General features: G+C 40.5%; 1 protein-coding gene across 3 annotated transcripts in view; it reads left to right on the forward strand.

Annotated features, from left to right (window-relative positions):
* Positions 1-24357, forward strand: part of GPD2 (glycerol-3-phosphate dehydrogenase 2) — a 172266-nt gene that overhangs the window by 51108 nt on the left and 96801 nt on the right. The gene's annotated exons all lie outside the window — the stretch shown is intronic.

The raw sequence follows: 24357 nt of genomic DNA on the forward strand, positions 1-24357 counted from the left end.
CATTCCCCATTCAAGACGTGGAGGTAAAGGAGTTTGGAAAGTATTTTCTGGACTCTATGAGCTACTCATTTTCTACATTTCTTTGAGAACCTTTAAGCCATGGATTGACTTGAAATTCTTCTTCTTCTTCTTCTTTCCTATTAATATGGCAGTGGAGCTGTGTTGCTTGGAGCTGATGTCGCTTGGAGTCCCAAGTGCCTAATAAATGCCACTTCTAAAAATGCACTTTTAGTATTGTAATTTGCTGACTTATAGTTTTAAAAAGATTTTTATTGGATGCCCATGTCTTAGTGCTTCCTTCTAAAGATGAACTGTGTTGAATTGGTTAGATTTGTCTTTTTCTTTAAAACAGATTTTTTTTTTTTACTTTGGGGGTTACACTCTTTAGTGCTGAAGGCCTACTTTGGACTCAGTTCTTGGGGGGAAATTGCTGTGGTAAACAGGGGACCATGCAATGCAGTACAGAGGGTTGAACCCAGGAGTCCGATATGCAAAAAGTGTGCTCCAGCCCTTTAAGATATCCCTGAGGGGGGCCAACAAGATAAACATAGCTGGCAAGATGCTTACCTTGCACATGACTGACACTGGTACGATCCCCAGCCTCCCATATTGTCCACTGAGCACCACCAGTAGTAATTCTTGAATGCAAATCTAGGTGTAAGCACCTGAACTACTCTGAGTGTGGTCCCAAAACAAAAACAAAATATCTCCCAGAACTCATCTCTTTTTTGTTGTTAACTGTGAGTATATTGCATATATTGCAGGTACTTATTTACCACTTTGCTTTTAAAACTCATCATCACCTCAGGCATATTACACTGTTTCTTTAGAAATGTTGAAAATAAATGTGAAGAATGATTAACCCTGCAGAGGCTATTTCAGAAGGGCAGATGTGTTTGGTGCATGGACTTTATGGTTGAGCTGACTTTTGCCATATTTACCAGTACTACTTGAAAAAAAAAACAATGATATCTAATATATGATGTGTTGTTCCTAAGTCATGATATCTAATATATTATGTGTTGTTCCTAAGTTTATACATGGTTTATGTCTATTAACTACTGTAAGCATATTCTACCTCAGACTTTACAACTTCACTTTGGACCTAGGCAATTCTATTTAACACATGCCTATTATTTCTCTAATAGTTGATCTCACAGAAGGGATGAAATAGGTAATACCACCCTCAACCTGAGCCTGAGTGAATTTTGGTTAGGAAAGTCAAGGCAAAAAAACAAAAACAAAACAAAACAAACCCACAGAAATGCCTATTGGTTCTGGGACATTATGTTATTTTCTCTTTCTTAATTGGACATCTTGACCATCCTAATAGCAATGTCAAATAGATAAAATCAGTTTTAAGTCACTTACAATTTTGTTTTTTATTTTTATTTGTTTTACTTTCAAGGAGCCATGCCCGGCAATGCACAAAGGCAACTCATGGCTCTACACTCAGGAATTACTCTTGGCAGTGCTTGGGGGACCATATGGGATCGAACCTGGGTCAGCCAAATGCAAGGCACTTGCTTTAACTACTGTACTGTCTCTCCAGGCCCTTAAGTGACTTACAATTCAAGTCTGACAAGTTCTTTTGAGAAAAATCCCCATATGCATATTCAGTCAGTGAGTCGCATAAGATATGCATCCAAGTGTGTGCATTTGTTTGAGTTGTAACTCCTGTCCCTTTAAGCCACTTCCATGAGCATATTTTGGGGTAGCAGGTGGGATGTAGCCACAGGGATTGGCACAACAGAGAGGAGAAAGGGAGGATGGAGGTGGGGGGAATAACTCATTTGAGCCGTTGACATAAAATGACCCCAGGCCTCAGCTGTCCTCTTTCAGAAAGTATCTGCCAATCAGAGTCATTCCGGGCAAAAAAAATTTTCTTGACTCAATAGTCAAGAACAATCTGGCCCTTGATACCCATTCTTTGGCAACGTCCTGTGGATGCACTGGCTTTAAAATGTGACTGACTAGCCATGCTCTGTTTTTCTGCAGAATGATTCTGAAAGTGTTGGTGTGTACAGAGATACTTATTGTATTTTTATACATTTGCCACATTCTAAGATGTTTTCAGTGGCTCAGCGGACCTCCTTTTGCAAGATTTAGTTGGTCTTGCAAGCCTGTGCTGGTGGTGCTTGAGAAAGCTGACTGTGGCTTCCAGTTTGGGCACACTCTGCTGGCATTCCTGCGCGCTCAGCTCCGTCTCCCTGGCCCTTGCTTGTGCTCATTTGATATTCCCAGTACAAAACTTCCCTCCTAAAATACAGCAGGGGTTGTGTTCTCATACCGAAGGGCTGGTTTTAATAGCTGCTGACATGTCAAAGCACATTTAGGGGGCCAGGGAGATGACTCAAAGGACTGAAGGACACATTATGCATGCAGTAGCCCTGGGGTCTGTTCCTGGAACTGTATGGTTCTCTGAGCACCACTGGAGTGGCAACCCCCCCCCCAATAAATAAAAAACATTTTTGGTGATGAAATAGTGTTAGAGTACTTAGGTGCCAGGTGAGCTCTCAAATGCAGTTAAAATAAACTTTGCAGTTAAAATAACTGTGTTTCCAAGAACAAAGAATGGGAACATAAAATGTGTATACTTTTTTTTTTTCTTTTTTAGTAAACAGAACACACAATGGAGTCTGATAAAACATGCAACTTTTGGCCAGTTGCTTGCATAAAATCTGTGAGGTGCCTAGGAAATAGAGACTTGTGGGAACGGTCACTTCTTGGCAGGTTGGGGTAAGAAATGATAGCAATGACTGTATCATGTTGCCTGTTTTTTGTTCATGCAAGTGAGTGTTTCTCTTTGGTCCTTCCGGATGCTGCTCAGGATTTACTCCTTAGACGGTACTCATTCCTAGTGGTGCTCTGGAAACCATATGTGGTACCAGGGATTGAACTGGGATTTGCCCCTCGCAAGTCAAGAAGCATCTTACCCACAGTGCTGTCTCTCCAGCCCCAAATATCACTTTGTAATTTTTGTTTTTGGGCCCACACCCAGCTGTGCTCAGGTCTTACTCCCTACTCCATGCTCAGGGATCAAAGTTGAAGGTGCTCAATGGACTTTTTATGGGGCCAGGCATTGAACTGGGGTCAGTTGCATGTAAGACAAGCACCAGAAACTCAGGAGAATGTCTCTGGCTCCTTATGCAAGCACCTGGTTAGTATTATCAGTTTATCAGTGGTGAACATTATCTACTGTTGACTTAATGAAGCCGAGAGATAGATTTTCTTTTCTTTCTTTTTCTTTTTTTCTTTCTCTGGCTCTCTTTTTTTGAGCTAGGTAGATTTAGAAAGGGCCATTTATTGTGGTGAGGAGAGAACTAGGGCTATATACACATTATGCATGCAGTAGCCCTGGGGTCTGTTCCTGGAACTGTAGGGTTGGTTCTCTGAGCACCACTGGAGTGGCAACCCCCCCTCCCCCAATAAATAAAAGCATATTTGGGATGAAATAGTATTAGAGTACTTAGGTGCCAGGTGAGCTCACAAATGCCTAGATAAACTTTGCAGTTAAAATAACTGTGTTTCTTGAATGTTAATAAAGAATCCAATTGTGGAAAGGAAAGGAATGTTGGCTGGCTTATTTTAACCGTGTCTACCCTCAGGGGAAGGAGGTTTATGACCACAAGTGGCACCCACAGACTGGAGCCTGTTCCGTTACTCATAAGACCGCTTGAAGTAACTCGTATTTCTTTTACTTTCCTTCTCTGATTCCCTCAGCCACAGGAGGTGACAAAATTTCCGCAAACTTCTTGATTTTCCTGTCCCCAACCCTGCCATGTGGCAAAGAACAGGGGTCTAAGTGGTTGCCATAAGCATTCTACTGCTCCCTTAGGCCCCACCAAGCGGCTAACTCAAGGTGGTTCCTAAGCTTATTTGGTCTATTGTCCTATTTTCAGGGGGAAAAAATAATCTCTCAGCATCCTCCATCCTCACCCCACCCCAGCATCTGCCTTTCTTTTGGTTGTTTTTGTTGGAGGGGGCAGACCCAGTGATGCTCAGGGATTACTCCTGGTTTTGCTCTTAGGAATTATTCCTTGAGGTGCTAGGGGGAGTGTATGGGATATCGGGGATCAAACCTCTGGTGGCCCCATGCAAGGCAAGTAGCCCTATTTGCTGTACTATCACTCCAACCCCCGATCTGCCTTTTTTAAGCAAACAAATTCAAAGCTTTTTTCCCCTTGTGCCCAGGAGGCTACTACTCTTACAGCCTCTCCCACCGCCTGCTTTTGTAATGTTAATATCATAGGGCTGGAGCGATGGCACAGCTGTAGGACTTTTGCCTTGCATGCGGTGGACTGGGGTTCAATTCCTCTGTCCCTTTCAGAGAGCCCGGCAAGCTACCCGTGGCATTTTCAATATGCCAAAAACAGTAACAAATCTCACAATGGAGACATTACTGGTGCCCGCTCGAGCAAATTGATGAGCAAGGGGATGACAGTGACAGTGATGATGATGGTGATGATGATGATGATTACTATTTTAAGGTATCAGCTGCATGATCTCTTATAGCCTAGTTCTCCCTCTCAGAGAACCTGGCAAGGTACTGAGAGCATCCTGCTCGCACAGCAGAGCCTGGCAAGCTCTCTGTGGCGTATTCGATATGCCAAATACAGTAGTAATGATGGGTCTCATTCCCCTTACCCTAAAAGAGCCTCCAATGCGGCACCGCTGGGAAGAATGAGCATGGAGAGCCTGTTAAATCTAAGGTCTAGGATGAATGGAGATGTTACTGGTGCCCGCTTGAGAAAATCGATGATCAACGGGATGACAGTGATACAGTGATTACTATTACTATTATTATTATTATCCTAAAAATATCCACTTTCCTCTTACTGTCCATTCTTCTCTTTCTCCCACCTACCTGTGCAACCACTAATCTTTCTTACCATGTCTGTAAAATGTCTTTTAAAATGTTTCAGAAAGCCCACAGTACCACATCCATTTCCAGTTAGGAATCAGAATGCAAAAATAATAAAAAGCTTAGTATGATATCAACATTACAAAAACACTTTCAGACCCATAGAACATACAACATCAAGAACGACCCAAGTGTAAATTGTGAACTTTGAATGATTATGATATGTCAGTGTATGTCCATCCTTGGTCAGAAATCTGCAGAGCTGGTGAATGATAGTGGTAGTAGGCGAGGCTCTGCATTTTTATTCTCTTTGGGGCATGCTGGGGACTGATTCTCTGGATTTTCCCAGTTTTGTTTTAATCCTAAAACACTGAAAATAAAGTCATTGTAAAAATTAAAAAATAAAACTTAAAAATTTCCTATCTGCCATCAAGGACATGTGAATGATTTACAAAAATTCCATATCACTGTTCTGTGATAGTTATTTAAAAAGAAATACATTTTATTTTTTAAGTTCAAAATACTGCCATTTTCTATATTTATTTCAACTATACTTTAAAATTCTTTTGTAGGGGCTACCCCTAGTCTTGCTGGGGATTGAGCTCTGAATCTTGCATATGCAAGGCATATGCTCTACCATGTAAGCCACATCGTGGGCCATCAGATATATGTTCTGGAAAATAAATTATATGTGTGACAGATGACAGAATGCTTCTGCTTTCAGACTCAGTAACTTTTTTTTTTTTTGAGGCAGGAAATGCCCTGCTTTGCTCTGGGCTTACTTCTGGCTTTGCACTCAGGAATTGCTCCTGGCAGTGCTGGGGGGAACATATGGGATGCTGGGGATCAAACCCAGACGGCTGACTGCAAGGCTGGCACCCTACCCCACTGTACTAGGACTCCAGCCCCTCCGTAGCATGTTGATTCCATATAACACTTTATTTTTAAAATGCTGTGAATATATACTAATCATTAAAAAATAAATTTATAATGATGAATTTAATATTGTCATGAACTTATTAAGAAAATTATCATGGGAGGCCAGAATCATAGTACAGTGGGTATCTGTAGTTCAGAGTACACTTGCTTAGCTTGTGGCTGATCTGGGTTTGATCCCTGACACCCTATCTGGTCCCCTGAGCCTGCCTGGCGTGGTCTCTGAATGTAGAGCCAAAAGTAAGCCCTGAGCACTATTAGCTGTGGCCCCCAAACAAACAAATAAACAAACTACCCCCAAACTCCCAAACCCCAAACTATTATTCTGAAGAATTCAGAAATATTTTTTCCTTAAATATTTCTGTTTTGTTTTGGTTTTGACCCACACCTCTCTGTGTTAAATCTTTACTCTTAATTCTTTTTTATGTCACTCTTTGTTTATGTGGGACTCCGAGCCAGGCTGTTTTCACTCAGGGCATCCCAGAAGGGGGCGGGTGAGAACCCTCCTTGCCCCAGGGGATCCAGTCCCAGCAGCTGACCTCCACTACCCACCCGCCTGCCCCCACGCTCCAGGCTGCTTTCTGGACTGCTGGGCCCAGCCTCTCACATGAATGAAGTCCCACGGAACCCAGATAATGTGGAACTTTGTGACCTTGGACTCTGGACTCAATGGGACCGGAAGCAGGGATCTTCTGCCTACTATCCGAGAATTCCATTAACCCAGGGATCACACCCATAAGCCACACCCTGCCATACTCTGCCTCTTCATTGGCCACCCTCCAGATCTTGACGACTGCTCCTCCCACACTGGAGTATAAAATGAGGCCCCCATAGCCATGCCACCGGACTCCGAGCCAGGCTGTTTTCACTAGAGGCACCCCAGAGGGGGGCGGGTGAGAACCCTCACCACTCCAAGGGACCCAGCCCCGCAGCTGACCTCTACTACCCAACTGCCACAATGCTCCAGGCCACTTTCCAGACACATTATGAGACACTTCCTACCTATTGTCATACCACACCATATTTGATGGAGTTCAGACAATAGGCAACAAATCATAGAGAGTAATCTATCTGTCTGTCTGTCTGTCTATCTATCTGTACCTCTCAGAGAGCCCGGCAAGCTACCGAGAGTATCCCGCCCACACGGGCAGAGCCTGGCAAGCTACCCGTGGCGTATTCGAGATACCCAAAACAGTAACGATAGGTCTTACTCCACTGACCCTGAAAAAGCCTCCAAATATTGGGAAAGACAAGTAAGAGGCTGCTAAAATCTCAGGGCTGGGAGGAATAGAGACGTTACTGGTGCCTGCTCAAGTAAATCGATGAACAACGGATGACAGTGATACAGTGATATGTGCCACTCCTAGCAGTGCTCAGGGGACCCTGTGTGGTGCTTGGGAGTGAATCTGGGTCATCTGTTTGCAAAGCAAGCACTTTGCCGACTATACATCTTTGGTCCTCCATGCTCTCCAAACTTACGGAGCGTCTGTGGGCTTGATATCAGAATGAATCTTTCTGAGCATTGATGTAGCTGAAGTTATATTTGCTTTATGTTTACCAGATTGCTTTTTAACTTTGTGAGTCAATTTAGGCTACCAGACTTGTTTATTCTCTCTGAGTAAATAATCTCTCATATCCAGAGGCATTTTTCTTAGTTTTGTAAACAGCCTTCCAGATTTAAAAAAATAAAAAAAAAGTAAGGAAGTGCTGTAACATCAACTGTTCTTCCGCAGTCTTTATTTTTGTTCATTTCAGTGTTTAGGTGGGAACTCTGGTGCAGAGAAAGGATGAGGTGTGTGTTAGGCAGCCGCCAACTTAGAGCTGTCAGCATCAGCATCGTGTCAGAGGTGAAGGTGGAAAGGTCTGCATCTTGCTTTCGTGGTATGTATTTAGTGATGCATCCTTTTAGAGCTTTATCTGTACGGATTTCATTTTCTGTTTGTGACAGGGTCTTAGTCATCAGAAGATGGACAGTATGCAAAGCAGATAAGTTTGAGTGTTGGGTTGTAAAGACACACCTGTCTCGTGGCCGTGGCTAGCAACTCTCTGAGCTCTGTGGGTTTTCTCACGAGTGGTTTCTCCTCTTCCCATGACAAGTGAATGTGATTTGGTGTGACACTTGCTCCTTTCAATCACTCAGGGACCTATGCTTATTTATTTATTGATGGTTTGGGGCTAAACCCAATGGTGTCAGGGCTTATTTCTAGTTCTGTGCTCAGAGACTACTCAATGGTGGTGGTGGTGGTGGTGGTGGGGGTCTGGGGCTCTGTGTGCTGCCAGGGATCAAACCTGGGTTGGGTGTGTGCAAGACAAGCACCCTTAGTGGCCGTGCTGTCTCGCCAGGCCCAGTGTTACTTTTTTTTTTTCATGCTTCTGCTTTTCAAGGACTTTGTCTGCCATAGGTCATTCCGAGACAGCTGTAGGGAGGGTAGGACATGTAATCGAGCACTGTTCATTAGAAGCAAAGTTTTGGTTAAGCTATTATGTCTGTCCTAACTTTTGTTTTTAATCTAATGATAAGACTAGATTACTAGCTGTATTTCTTTCGTTAAATTTTATTGTTAGATTTTATGCCAAAGACCGTATCATTCACTCGTTCCTCCTTTTTAGACCCCTACATAGATTCCTAGAAACACGATTGGATTTGTGTGGATTTTGACTAAAGTGTGACAAGGATTCTGAGTACACTGTATTTTGGATAAGGCCAGTTGAAATTATTCTTAACTATGTTATGTGCATAACAGTTTCTTCAGAAGTAATGTTTCATCAAAACACTAAAATTATGCAGTTAGAGCTGGAAATGTTCTTTGAAGAGCATCCTATCATCTTCCTTATAATTTTGGTTTTTATTTAACACTTATCCCCTGAAGTGGGGCCATGGTAATATATTTGAGTTATAACTCTCACCAGACCTTCGAGGAGTTTGTGATGCTATTTTGTTGCTGGCATACAAAATCAGCAAGGTTAACTGTGCTGCTATAGGTCACACAGTGAGTCAACGGCTGAGCTATGATTAACGTTGACAGCTGGTGAGCTTCTAGGCTGTTGCTAACTGAGCAACATTGACATTCATTTTGATTTGACTTTGCATTTCATTTTCGACTATTTATTCATTTTAAGGCCTCTTGAAGAAACTTTTTAGGGATACTGTGGGGCTAGGAAACTTTCTGGAGTTCGGGGAGAGTCCTTTTGCTTTCTTGCCCTTGTCTGCTGTCTTAGTCCAGGAGGGCGCTAGGAAGGCTTCCTCTAGGAAGTATTTTATGATTGTTTAAGACAGACAGTGCTGTAAGGCAGAAGGGGTAAAGTTAATTTTCATTTGTTTTATTTTGCAGTTTGTGCTGTTTAAAAAAGAATTTGTGATATCTATTCTGATAATGAAAAAGGGTATAGCAGTGTACTTTTTTGATGGACTAAATTCACAGAGATTAAAAGTGTGCAGAACAAATTCTGTGAAGCTGCCTGGAATATGTGGTTAGAATGCAGCCATGGACCAAGTGGACAGGCCCTTTGGTGCAGTGGGTCAGCATCTCATTCACTTGCGAAGCCCTCCTTCAGTCCTGTATCCATCCACTTTCAGGGCGATATTTTTGGGAAGATTCTTCAGGGGTCCTGATGTGGAGAATGTTGGGCATCTAATGCAGGACCTTGAGTGTGCCAAAGGTGCATCCTACCACTGTGCCCGCACCACTTGTTTGGTAGGAGAGTCTCAGGACAGCTCTCTGTCCTAAAAACACAGGCATCGGAAACGCCAAGTGTGACTGTCACTAGGGGTGGCCTGTTCCTTAAGCTTTCATTGCCCCGACTGCCATCACTGCGCTTCTGCATGCTGCTGCTCTGGGGGCTGAAAGATTGAGGGCCCCTCATGCATAGAGGCAAGAGGAGCTGGCGAAACTTATTTTGGGAGTTGGACTCAAACCTGGGATCAGATTCTGATCTCTCAGTTCTTTGCCCACAGAAGAAAGCAGCTCAGTTTCCTTCCTTAGTTTTCCACACCTGCAAAGAGGTGAGCTGATGGAACCCAGGGCGTAGCAGTAAAGAGATAAGTGAGAATTCTGCCTCTTCGTTTTTTTTCTGCTCTCCTCGTGCCTGGCCTCCTTGCCTTCTTTATTCTTCATATTTATTTATTTATTCATTTATTTATTTTATTGAATCACCGTGAGATACAGTTACAAAGTTTTCATGATTAAGTTTCAGTCATACAATAATTGAGCACCCATCCCTCCACCAGTGTGCACTTTCTAGCACCAGTGTTCCCAGTATCCCTCTCAACACCCTCACCCCCATTTCACCCCCTTTTCGGTGGCAGGCACCTTCCTTCTTACTCTCTCTCTCTACTTTGGGCATTGTGGTTTGCAATACAGATACCGAGAGGCCATTGCGTTTGGTCTTTAGTCCATTTTCAATACACATCTCCCAACGCAAGCAATCCCTCCAACCATCATCGAGTTAGTGGTCCCTTCTCCATCCTGACTGCCTTCTCCCCCAGCACATGAGGCAGGCTTCCAAGCTGTGGAGTGATCCTCCTTGGCCTCCTCTCCTCTCCTGATCCTCTACTTCTGAGCCTGCTCTTGGAATGGAAGCGCAGGATTACATGCTGCCAACTTGAGGCACATACTCCATGTTTAAAAAATATTGAAGCCAATAGAATGTATGGTTTGACCCCCAGATTATGTAGTGGGTATGGCAGGGAATTTATTTGAAGTTGATTTGGACCTAAACAAAAGAACAGCTTCCCATTTTTCAGCCCCTCCAAATGTTTTGTAATTTAATGGTGTGACCATATTCTAATCACTATTTTCAGGGGATTCTATGTGGTTTTGCAAAGCAATAACAGCCACTAAATGCTCCTTTTCTCAGACACGGCCAGATAGGAGGAGTCCTTTTATTTTCTCTGTCTGTCCCCAGTGGAGGTGGCAGTCTACCCATCAGCTCTTCTAAACAGTAATGATGAATTCCTCCCAGAGTACATCTATTGAGAAGTGTTACTATAATGGACGTACATACAAAACACCAAATCTAGTTTAGAATAGCAAAGTAATCCTGGAGGTAAGGGTCATTAAAACATGTTGGGATTCATTGTATGGAGATGCTTGTTATAGTTTCTGCCCAGGAATATACAAATACAGTTCATGTTTTTCAGTGACAATAAAATGTGAAACAATTTTTCTTCATTCTAACAGCTCCATTATCAACATGTGATTGAATCACATAATATGGAAAAGGGAGAGTGGTAGTTTGCAGTGTGAAGTGATTTGCATGAAACGTTGCTTTATACTACAATTATTACTATACATGATTACAGGACAACCTGGTTGTTAATTGCCTGTGGTCTTTAAATATGCACTTCTTTCAGAAATAGACACTAATTATTAGATCTTGTTTTCGGTTTCACCCGAAGTTGCAAATGTCTAGGATTTTTTTTTTTAATTTGCAAGTCTAATGGTATACAGAGATAGTAAAACTGATCTCATTCTGAATCTTCTTCAGGGTGAATGTTCACTGGGATTGAAAAAACAAAAACAAACAAACAAAAAAAAACAACCACCCAAACTCCAGGGTTCTGGATTTTGGCTTTCCATTCCATGTATGTGTCTATGCAAATTCTTGGTATAAACTGAAACTGTATGTTTGTTTTTGGAACTTGAGAAATGTATTGTCCTGGAAGTTGTACCTAGTGAACTGCCAGGACCAACCCCTGGGGTGCTTGGGGGTGCGACCAAGAGTCTGTGGTACAAGGAACCAAACCTTGGGCTTTACAGGTGCAATCCTTGTGTTCTATTGCTTAAACTACCTTCCTAGGCCTGGAGAAATTTTATGTTATTATTATTTTAACATTCTTCTGTCTATTGATATCGGAGTGAAGGTGAAAATACACATGCCTTGTGGGGGAAAGATGATGCAGGCCAAATATAGACTAGAGACTGAACGCAATGGCCACTCAACACCTTTATTGCAAACCACAACACCTAACCAGAAGAGAGAACAAAAGGGAATACCCTGCCATAGTGGCAGTGTGGGGTGGGGGGAGACGGGACTGGGAAGGGGGCGTGGGATGTTGGGTTTACTGGTGGTGGAGAATGGGCACTGGTGAAGGGATGGGTTATCAAACTTTGTAAGGGAGAAACATGAGCACAAAAATGTATAAATCTGTAACTGTACCCTCAAAAAAAAAAGATATTTATCACTTAGATTTTAAGAATTGTATTAATATAACTTTGGATCTAATGAAAAAAAAATAAAAAAAAATGGAAAAAAAAAAAAAAAAAAAAAAAAAGAAAATACACATGCTTACCTGTGGCACTTTTACATTGGCTGCGGTGCTTCACGTCCCATTTTTAGTTGCGGTTCTCTCATATGTAGTTCTCTCATATGTGCTCACCCACGAGGTTGTACTCTTAGCCATGGTGCTTATACATCTTTTTTTTTTTTTTAAGGTTGTGGTGCTCCCTGGGGGACTAAATCTCTTAATCGTGGTGCTTAAACATGGCTGTGGTGTGGCCAGAAATCACTTTCAGCATCACCAGGAATCACTGGCCGATCGCTGCAAGGATTGCTCTTACAAATGGCACCAGAGATTAGATTCACGGCCTTAGCTCGTGTGGCAGACACTTTAACAATGGAGCCATCTTCTGGGTTATCCCTGCCCCTTGGACAAATTATGATTTTTTTAAAAAACATAGATGAAAGTTTGTTTGCAACATTGAAGAAGGCTGTTTTCTGATAGCTCATTCTATTTATTTATTTATTATTTTTTTATTATTTTTTTAAAATTCTTTTATTGATCCATCATGTGGAAAGTTACAAAGCTTTCAGGTTAAAATCTCAGTTATACAATCCTCAAACAACCATCCCTTCACCAGTGCACATATTCCACCACCAAGAATCACGATATACCTCCCCCCTTCCCCCCACCTCCCCAGCCCCCCGCCCCGCATGTGTAACTGGTAAATTTCACTTTACTTTCACTTTACTTTGATTGCATTCAATATTTAAACAAAAAATTCACTATTAATGATTTGGAGTTTCTTCTTCTATTTAAATAAGAATTTACCAACATCAAGGGCTGGAGAGATAGTAAAGTTGGTAGGGCACTTGCCTAGCACAAGGCCAGGCCGGGTTTGATCCCTGGCACCCCATATGAGCCCACCAGGAGTGATCCCTGAGCTCAGAGCCAGAAGTAAGTCCTGAATACAGCCAGGTTGGTCCCCAAACCAAAACCACAACAACCAAGACACCAAAAGATACTAGGTATTCCTATTTTCACTAAAATTATGCCTAACATAATTTTTTATATGGGAGTTGTGGTTGGATTTGTGTTAGGCAGTAGGCTCTTTGCTTTGTATCTTGGGCTTCCTTTCTTCACTCTCATTGACTGGGGAGCTGGTTGTCCTTCCTCTAGGCCGAGATGGTTAGACTATGGCATGTAGGCCAGGCTGATGAAGAGGAAGGTGTGAACCCAGTGAATGGGAATCCTGGCTTAGCCTGAGCTCGAGGCCCTGTTGTTTGGTTGCAGCAGATTTATCTCAGATGGAAACCTTCGTTTTCATGTGAGAGAGAATGTTTTAAAGGTCGCCTGCATACCTCATCATTGTTTCAGAAAGCCATGTTCTGACCAGAGGTATGATGCCTATATGACTATCGGCTGTTGCACTTGCTGTGTCTGCTTCCTGCCCTGGTGCTGTCACCCAGTGAATGCTAACTACTCTTAACTTTTTTCCTGCAAACTCAAATGCTTGAATTTGCAGAAAGCCTTGGGACTCTTGAAACCTCTTTTCTACCTTAAGTCCACTTGTTAAACAATATTATAATTACTTTTTGTTTTGATTTCTAGTCTGTGGAATCAGGGCCACTAGTGCCTACTTCTCCCAGAATCTGACTCAGTCCTTTAATAACACCCATTTCCCAAATTTTGATTAATTAAAGCATCTTTCGGAAGATGGGGGTGAGAAAAGACCAGATCTGGGAAGATTTAGAGTAAAAATTTCCTTCCTTCCTTGCTCCCTCCCTCCTTCCCTCTCTCCCTCCACTGGTAGTGCTCAGGGCTTACTCCTGGCTCTGTGTTCAGGGTTCAGTCCTGGTGGGGTTTCAGGGACTATACGGGGGACTGGGGGATCGAACTTGGTTCAGCTGGGTGCAAGGCAAGTGTTTACCCACTGTACTATCTCTCCAACCCCACAAAGCTTTTTTAAAAGCCTGTTATTACTAACTGCTTTTTCCCTTTTGCTTTCCTCTTATTTCCTCTCAATCAACATATTTTAGAGAAGGTGGAGTGCAGATGTGTTTTTGTGAGGCAAAGCCATATGAAGCTAAAACGAGTCTCTTGTTATAATTATAAGTAGGGCCTTAGGCTGTGTTTACTGCCTCTAAAATAAACTCAGTGCTTAGCTTCTCAGTTGCAACACTTTCCAGCTCTTATGAAAAAAAAAATAAACAAAAATAAAATGTTACTTTAAATGTAGTGTCAGAAGTTAAATAAATTACCCTCAATTGTGCTATATGATAAAAAATTATTTTGGAAGGAGTGTTCTAGAGAACCTCCACCCACAACAAAAAATACCAGAAAAATGATCCACCCCCACCCTCCCAACTACAAGAGGTGAAACCCAGGTTGGCAATCATCTTACCTACTGTACTATATCAGGCTCCCTACTTTGTTTTCCTTATTGCCAATTATTCTGTTACATAGATGTACTGTATTTGTATAGTCAATCACATTTGAAGAATGTTTTGCGTTTTCCCTAGTATTTGGTATTTATGAATAAAGTCATTCTAGACATTTTCCTACGTGTTGTTTTTTTGTGTAAACAGGGGTTTTGATTTTTCTTGAGTCAATATTCGGAGGGTGATTTCTGGGTTTTATGACAGTCAGACGATAAGTTCATATATATCTTCGTAAGTAGCTTTCCAACTGTTTTGCGTAGTGACTATATCATTTTTCACTTCTGCCAACAGTCTGAGAGCTTCATTTGTTCAATAGTACGGTACATTATCTTTCACTTTAGTTAGTTACTCTAAAAGACTATCTTAGAAACTTAAGGTGCTTACCTAATTAAAATGAGTTAATTTTAAGATAAAATAGGGTGTTAACTAAGGTTGGAATCTGTTGAAGGGTTGCACCCATGGAAATGAAATTGGATTTTTGAAAATAGTTATTGTTACTGAGCTTATAATAGTATTTTGGTGGTGTTAAAAGTTGCTGCAGCTCCAACACCTTTTCCAAAGGGTTAGGGAGAAAGAAAAGAAAAGAAAGAGAAGTGGAGAAGGGAGAGAAGAGAGGAGAGGGGAGATGAAGGTGGACGGGGAGGGGGAGGTGGAGAGGGAGAGATGTAAGGAGGGAGGAGTGGGAGGGAGAGAGGGAGCGGGGAGGGACAGAGCCAGGAAGGGAGAAAGGGAAAGACCTGAGCTAAGGTGAAGGAGTAGTTGTATGTTGAGGTTCTGAGCTAAAGTGAAGGAGTAGTTGTGTGTTGAGGATTGCCTTTAGTAGTATTGTGGCCATTAGTTTTATTGCTGCTATAGTGTATATGTGACAATCCAGACAAGGATGGGTTGAGGAGTAAGGAGATGAGATAGTAGAGGAAGCAAGAGCCTTTCAGGAATTTTTAGTGATTGCTGGAACATGTGTAAGAGGTGTTTTTTAAAAATTTTATTTTATTGTTATGACTAGATAGGTCAGAGTATGTTGGTGAGAATAAAAGGGGATGAAAACAGAGATTAAGAATAGTGGGGACTAGGGGCTGGAGCGATAGCCCAGCGGGTAGGGCATTTGCCTTGCACATGGCCAACTCGGGTTCGATTCCCAGCATCCCATATGGTCCCCTGAGCACCCCCAGGGGTAATTACTGAGTGCAGAGCCAGGAGTGACCCAAAAAGCAAAAAAAAAAAAAAAAAAAAAAAAAAAGAATAGTGGGGACTAGGGGTGTGTAAAAATTTTCTGTGAGCTTATTATTTTAACACTTAAATAGCTAGTATAATTTTTATTTAATAATTCTAGTTTTAAAAATAAATGCCCCAAATTCTGTTATACGGTTTTTCTGTTTCTGCTTTAGCAGTCTGCAGAATATTTCTCTTTTTTCACTGTTGCACAGGTATGAAAATAGTTGAAAACCATTGTGTGGACAATGGAATGAGAGAGGCCCTTCTAGCCTAGTATCTTACTAAAAACTTACGCTAAATTTAATATTCATATTGTGAACCTGTTAACAGAGTAGAATGGGGCACTTTTAGTATTATCAAGGTCTAATGAACCCATATATCATAATATATTCCTTAAATTTATTTCTCAAGTATTTTTAGAAAACTTACCAAGCAGAAAATGTCAGCAAAATTCTCGTGATGTGTGAAAATGCTCTGGCACTTTAGTCACTTGTCAAACTCATGTCCAAGTTCTACCCATCTGTCAAAGCCCAGTTGAAATCCTCAAATGAAGGATTCTCCCTCCCACATCCGAATGGTCAGAGCATGATGCTTCTACCCCTCCAACCCCTTTTTAGCATTTGTTCTTCCTACATGCTTATTATTTTTTGTATTCGTATATATTTGTGTATTTTTTATTTCATTATATGATAGAAAGCACAAACCATGATAGAAAGATGCTATGTTTTACATAGCACAAAGTAATTACACTTACTCAGTTTGTTACCATAAGAGTATGTAAATGTGAACATAGGGAAATGGTTATTAACAGTTAATTAGGAGGTGTTATATGAAGGTAAGATTTTTGTTACTTGGCATCTGAATTAATGGTTTGAAATTTTATGGCACCTGATTATAACCTTTTGCTTTTATGATACTTAGTAAAATATGTTTTGAAAATTCCCTGTTAGATGCTATCAATTATTATCAAATTATTTAATGTAGCAACAGTGAATCTTTGGTGCATTTTGTAATTCACTGCTTCCGTGTCATTATTCCATTTAGTTGTAAGACAATGCAGAAATGTAGACACAGTAATATCAGGGGGATTTTATCCTGTTCTACAGATGAAGATATCAAGGCCCAGAGTTACAAAGTGTCATGCAGTGTACTCTGTGGCAACCAGATTTATTTTATCATAAAAAGCTCCTTGGTCTGATAAGAATTAATCAACTCATAAGCAACAGTTAGGTTTTTTATTTTTTACAGTTTTTATTGAGGTACTGGGATTTATGATAGCGTTAATTATCCTTTTCATGCATACATCATTCCAGCACCACACAAAATTGCAATTGGCTTATTTTATTTAAATGAATAAAAATGACTTATCAGAACCATCTCTTGGTCAGAGCTGATAATGCTTTTCCTTGAAGGGGCTTTGACCTTGAGGTCAGAGATTCATAATTGACCCTTACTGCAGAACTGGAAAAATCCTGCCATGTGGCATGTGTTGATGCTATGAATATTTTTGTGGGGAGGAGTAGGAGGAGAGAAAGAAAGCAGGAATTTTTACCTGTGGATGACCATTAGAATCACACCCGCTGGCACTGTTCAATATAACAAATTATCTACTATTAGCATTTTGGGGTGAAAATTATTTTTTAAAAAATATTAAATTTCTAGGCCTGTGTCTCTGATAACTACATTTGTTTGCATTTTCTTTTGGGGGAGCCACATCTGGTGCTGCTCAGCTCTTACGCTTGGCTCTGCTGTGCACTCAAGGATAGTTCTTGGCATTGCTTGGGGAATATTTATGGTTCTGGCGATCGAACCTATGCTGACTTCATGCAAGGTCATTACTTGCTGTACTGTCGCTCTTGCCCCTATTTATTTATTTTTCAACACTACCATGTACCCCGCATGACAGAACCTAGAAAGCTACGCTTGGCGTATTCAATATGCCAAAAACAGTAACAACAAGTCTCACAATGGAGACATTACTGGTGCCCACTCGAGCAAATCAATGAACAACGAGACGGCAGTGCTATAGTGCAGTGCTACCATGCACATCATTTTTGACTTACAATGGTATGTTACATGGAAGAACTAAAAATAGAAGTAGAAATATTGTTATCCTTTTGTAGACTAAAACTGGTTTAATTATATTTTTAAAAATTTTAAAAATCTTTTAAATTTATACTTTATTAAGGCACCATGTAACAAATTGCAAAGCTATTTAAGCTATTTAAGTTCAAGCATACAGTGCTCCAGCTCCAGTTCTACCACCAGTGGAACTTCCTACAACCAGGGTCCCCACGTTCCCTTCCCAGTCTACCATCTTGATAAGCACATTTTCAAATCTGGTTGTAGTTTGGATCACATGCTTTTATTGTTGTTGACTTTGTGCTTTGGATAAAGTTACCACTCCTCCATATCACCATGTTTTGAGGATTTTGACCCCTCTCCCTTATTAATTTCTGCTCACTTCTTCCTACCCGCCTTCATTTCTTTCCCTCTATGTCCTTCTTTTTCTTATACTCTAGGGTCAAAGATGACTCAGTTATTTCCCCTTTAGTTCCTTGCATTTCCTTGACTCTGTATATCACAGATAGGTGAGATCATTGTCTGTTCTTTTCCTTTTCATTTACTTCACTTAACACGAAATCCTCCAGTTCCATCCAAGTTGCAGTAAATTGCATGATTGCATCCTACCTTGCAAGCTGCATAGTATTCCATTTTGTATACATACCACATCTACATAATCTATCAGTCATTGGACAACTAGGTTGCTTCCATGTTTTAGTTATTGTACTATATGTTATAATGAATAATGACATGCATATATCCACATATCCATTTGGATAAATGCTTTTGTATCCTGGGAGTAGATAATCAGAAATGGAATTGTTGGGTCATATATGGTAGCTCAATTCTACTTTATTAAGAAATTCTTTATCACAGGGACTGAACCAGACAACATTCCCACCAGCAGTGAATGACATTTTTACCACATCCCCCAAACACTAATGGTTTTCAGTGTTCTTGATTCATTTCCTCTCCCAAGTTTTTTGATAGAGATTTTGGAATTTTGTTGTTGTTGTTTTTTGTGAGTACTTTACATATCCTGGATATCAAATCTTTATCTGGTGTGTGGGATTTAAACAGCCTTGCTCGTTCAGTTTGGTGTTGTAGTTTTAGTTCATTTCTTTTGTCATGGAGAAAAATTTTAACTTGTTGTAGTCCCATTTGTTGATTTTTTTGGTTCTGTTGACTCTGCCAATGGCATCATATCATTGAAGATCTCTTTGAGGACCAAATCCTGAAGTGTTTTGCCTCTGTGTTTGTCAGTGTGCTTGTAGAATCTGGTCTGATCTGAGGTTCTTTGATCTACTTTGAATTAACTTTTGTGTAAGGTGTAATTTTTTTTAACCCATTGTTATCCATTTTTCCCAGCCCCTTTTGTTGAAGAATTTATATTTATACTATTGCCTGTTCATACCTCCTTTGTTGAAAATTAATTGACCATAAATATGGGGGTTTGTACTTGAATTTGACTCTGAACCATTGGCCAGAGACTGTTCTGATTCCAGTACCATGCTGTTTTGATCACCATCGATTTATAATACAGTTATTTTCTTTAATTTTTCTCAAGACGCTATAATTTACATAATTCTTCATAATAGTTATTTCAGGCATATAATGTTCCAACACCAATCCTTCAGCATCTCTTGATCTCAACCAGTGTCCCGAGGTCCCTTCCCACTTCCTAGTCTGCCCCCTGCCTGGCAGGCATATAACAAAGTTATTTATATTAATTGTTCTAACAAAACTTAAAGGAATGAAATTATTATAAAATAAATTCATCATCATCATCCTGTTGGTCGTCGAATTTCTTGAGCGGGCTCAGTAACGTTTCCATTTGTCCAAGCCCTGAGATTTTAGAAGCCTCTCTCTACTCATCCTTCCAAGGATGCCATACTGGAGGCTCTTTCAGGGTCAGGAGAATGAAACCCAGCTTGCTACTGGTTTTGGTATATGGATACACCATGGGGACCTTGCGAGGCTTTCCCATGTGGGCAGGAAACTCCCAGTAGTTTGCCACGTTCTCCCAGAGGGAGAAGTAGGCTATAAGATATCTGGGAGCTTGCTTTTAAGTCTCTGGTCATTGACAGGATTACACGGCGCCCAGGGCAGTCGCTGGGTGTGACTATCTAGCTACTGGGAGATGGGAAATCTGGGCGGAGCAGGCCCAGTCCCGATCTGAGCAGCCTTGGAGTCTCAGCCCCGGGTCCCACACACCTGGGTTCCTGTGCTGGTTCCTTCATGTGTGAGGTTCATCTGAACGTGTGGAGAGGGACCTCGAGCATGGCTGTGGCTAGGCTCCAGAGGTCTTACATCGCCGGGAGCTCTGCTTGGGGTGGGAGGGAGCCCATCCCCTCCGAGGAGGCCCCGGGGAAAACAGCCAGTCTCTTGCGCGGGCAAGAGACTCTGCCATAAAATAAATTAGTAAAAGTAAATTCGTGATGATTGATTTCTATGTCTTTAACCTTTCTTAATCTAGTAGAGGGTGGCAACTTTATGTACTGTTAGTGCCCTCATGGAAAAGTTCTCCTGTCCTTTGAAGGAGCTCTATTAATGCTTGCAAAAATGTTTTCAAGGCTGTGAATTTCTTAAGCTTTTTGCTTGTCCATGAGTAGTACAGTTCCTTCAAATCTGAATGATCATCTAGCTGGATAAAATATTCTTGGTGAGGTGTTCTTTTCATTGAATTTTTATACTATATGCAACCATATTTTTATGGCTCATTTGATAGATCTAATGTGAATCCTATGGACTTTCCTTTGTGTGTAAATTTTTCTTTTGATCTTGTTGCATTCAGTATTTTGTTTCATCTTTGGCTTTCGTCATTTTGAATATAATGTGATATATATTAAACTAGGAGTTTTCTAAGTTGGGTATATTTTCACTGGGACCCTTCAGGCCTCTTGGATCACAGTTACTATATTTCTCAACTCTGAGGAATTTTCTGGTTTTTTGTGGGAGGGATTATACCCAGTGATGCTCAGGAGTTAGTCCTGGCTCTACACCTAGGAAATACTTCTGCAGTGTTAGGGAGACAATATGGGATGCCAGGGATTCAACCTGGGTTGTTCACATGCAAGGCAAATGCCCTACCCATTGTACTGCCACTCCCAATTTTTTGAAATTCTTTCCATGATTACTTTAACTATTGCTTCTTCACCATATTTGCCTTTCTATTCTTCAGGGACTCTTATGATTCTTATATTGTTCCCCTTGAATTCATCCTAGTTATATGGTATACTGTTCATTTCTTTTCAGACTATTTTCCTCATTCTGTTGTTTCCTAGCTGCTTCTTGCTTCTCACCTTGCAGCTCCTTGATCTTTTGCTCAACTTCTGTTATTCTGCTCTTCAGAATTTTTTTTGACTCTCCCCCCCCCCAAATTTTATTTTGATAAGGTGCCGTAAGTTACAAAATTATTCAAAATTGGATTTTTGACATACAGTGTTTCATCATCAGTCCTGCTACCAGTGTCAACCTCTCTCCAGCAGTGTTTCCAGGTTCCCAGTCCTACACGCCCCCCTCCCCCCCAGCCCCAGCCTATAATCTTGACAGATGCCCTTTAAATTTGGATTAAAGTTTGGGTCTTGCAATTTCAGTGTTGCTAACTCTGTGTTAATACTCAAGTTGGATATTTAGCTCTATCATTCTTTAACACCACCAGTGTACCTGAATCACCCTGACCCCTTCCTCATTGCTTCTCCTCTATATCTTCTCCTTTTCCCCTTTATTCTGTTTCTTTCCTTTTCCTTCCTATACTCTGCGGCCAAGGGTGATCTAGGCATTCCTCCCTTTATACCATTGCATTTCCTCATCTAGTTACTCTAAAAGAATGGCACATAGCAAACAATGAGAACAATCTGTGTTGGTGAGAATGTAGTGAAAAGGTAGCTCTCATTCACTGTGGGTAGGAATGTTGTTTGGTTCAACCCCTATGGAAAACAGTATGGAATGTTCTCATAAATTTAAAATTGAGCTACCATTAGGTCCAGTAATTCCACTTTTGGATATCCACCCCAAGGTAGAAAAACATTCATTCAAAAGATTGTATTCATGCAGCACTCAATACAACAGCTAAAAATTGTAATAAACCTAGATATCCAACAACTCAGTGATTCGTGAAGATGTAGTATATATACACAATGGAATATTACACAACTGTAAGAATGATGAAATCATGCAATTTCCTGCAACATGGATGGAACTAGAAGATGTGTTAAGTAAGCTAGAAGGATATGGGATATATATTCTAATGATTTTTTAATATATCACATATCATATTCTTTACTTCTGATTAAAGTAGGTTTTTTTTTAAATTTTGACTCTCATACTTTATTGGGTTTTGTTGACTGACAGTGTTATCATTTCTATGAACTAATTGGAACATTCTCCTCACAGTGTCACTGAAGATATTGTCTGAGGATTTACTGGTGATGTTTATGTCTTTAGTGATACTGTTTCCACTTATTGGGCTTCTACATATTTTCCCTATTGTTTTTTCTTTCTAGTGTTGTTACTCTGTTGGGGGTAAGACTTTGTAGTTAGACCCCTCCTGGAACATGCTGAGGAATTATGCTGGGGTCACCATCTTTTCTGCCTGTCTTCAAAAGTGATAGGAGGAATGACTGAGCAGCCTATAATTTGTTGAGTAGAGCTCTTTTACGACTTTGCACTTCAGGAGCTTGATTAGATGTGTGGGCCCGATTAGATGGCGCAGGGGAAGTTGCTGGGAGGGAGGGGTTCTGCCTCTTATTTTGGACTAAGCCTAGTGGACTAAGCCCAAGGCAAATCTCATCTGTCATTGTAGAGCAGCAGGTAAAAGGTCCTGTTATGTAATGAGATATCTCCCAGTTTCTTATTTTCAGTTTGGATGTTCTGAGGCTTTTGTGATTCCATACGACTTTCTTAGTGATTGTTCTAATTACAATTCTAATAATTAGATAATTGGAATGCATTCTAAGTAGAACTTATTAACGTATTCTAATTAGAACGTTTTCTAACTGTTCTAATAAGTCCTTGAAGAATATTGTTTGAATTTGAATAGGGATTACATTGAAACTGTATAATAATTTAGATAGGATGGTTATTTTGACAATGTGATTCATCTACTCCATGAGCACAGAATATTTTTTCTTTCCTGAGTTGTTCTATCCATTTTTAAAGTGATTTAAACTTTTCCTGGAATAGATCTCTGACCTCTTTTGTTAAATTGATTACTAGATACTTGATGTTTTTGGGTACTATTTTGAATGGGATAGACTCTTTGACCACTTTCATTATTTGTATAAAAAAATACAACTGAGGGACTGCAGGGACAGTCCATTGGGTAGGAGGTCTGCCTTGCATGTGGCTAACCCTGGGTTACGGACTAGCCTGCGTTTTATCCCAGCATTCCGTATAGTCCCTGGAGCCCAGTGAGGCGTGATCACAGAGTTAGGAGTTAAGTCCTGCTTGTAGCTGGTTGTGGTCCAAAAACCAAACAAACAAACAAGCCAAAAAAAAAAAAGAAGAAGAATTTACTTCTTGCATATAAAAAATATGCAACATATTTTTTTTGTGTATTGACTTTGTAGCAGGCCACTTTCCATATTGGTTTATTGGTTTTTGCTTGTTTTCATTTTTGGGCCACATTGGGTGGTGCTCAGTGCTTACTTTTGGCTCTGTACTCAGGGCTCTGGGGACCATAGGAGATGCTGGAAATGGAATCTGGGTTGGCTGTATGCAAGGCAGATCCCCTACCCTCTGTACTATTGCTCCGGCACCAGTTTTTTGCTTGTAGGAACCTTTTTGTGACTCTCTACAGTCTTATAAGTATATTATTATGTTATCTGCAAGTAGTTATAATTTATATTCTTAATGTTTTTAAAAGTCAAGTAGTGTGTATTTAATGTTTAAAAAATTTTAATTTATATTCAATTATTCAGTAATTTTTTTCCCCTAAAGGGTGAGAGTTGAGGCCAGAGCTAGTCATTCAGTTATGAAATCACTAAAATCTTTTAAAAATATAATTTGCATTGGCCACTGATGTTTATTTAAACTGGATAACAACTTTTGCTAAACCGATTTTTAATAGTATAAAATTAAGCTTATAGAATATATTTTTATCAGGAAAACAAAGGAATAAAGGACATACTTAAGGTTATAAAGTGCCTTTTCCTCCTCCTTTCAGCCTTTTAAGTGTTATTTTAATGAATTGCTGCTACTGGATAAAATGCTTCTGTTTGTTTTCTTTTTAATTGTTTTAGACAAGGTATTTGGAAATTGTTGTATAGTGTGGGAAATAATTGAACTTGACTACACATAAAATGAAAACAAGCTGTTGAAATATTGAACCTGAAACTAGATGTTGCATAGCTAAAAAGTCATGATTCATGGGTGGGTGTGGAATAAGCAAATCACCCAGAATCTTAAGACACCTCACCCACAGCCCCCCTCCCTTATTATATAATCCCTTATTATATAGGACCTATATAATAGATCCGGTATAATGGGCAGTTGGTCCTGTAACTCTACAGGGGACTGTGGACTAGGATCTAGGTCTGGAATTCCTCATCTGTGTTACAAACGTCTTCTCCTAGTAGGTCATAAAATTTATTACAGTGGCATTCCAGATGAAGGACTGA

The sequence above is a fragment of the Sorex araneus genome, chromosome X (assembly GCF_027595985.1).
Source record: "Sorex araneus isolate mSorAra2 chromosome X, mSorAra2.pri, whole genome shotgun sequence".
NCBI lineage: Eukaryota > Metazoa > Chordata > Mammalia > Eulipotyphla > Soricidae > Sorex > Sorex araneus.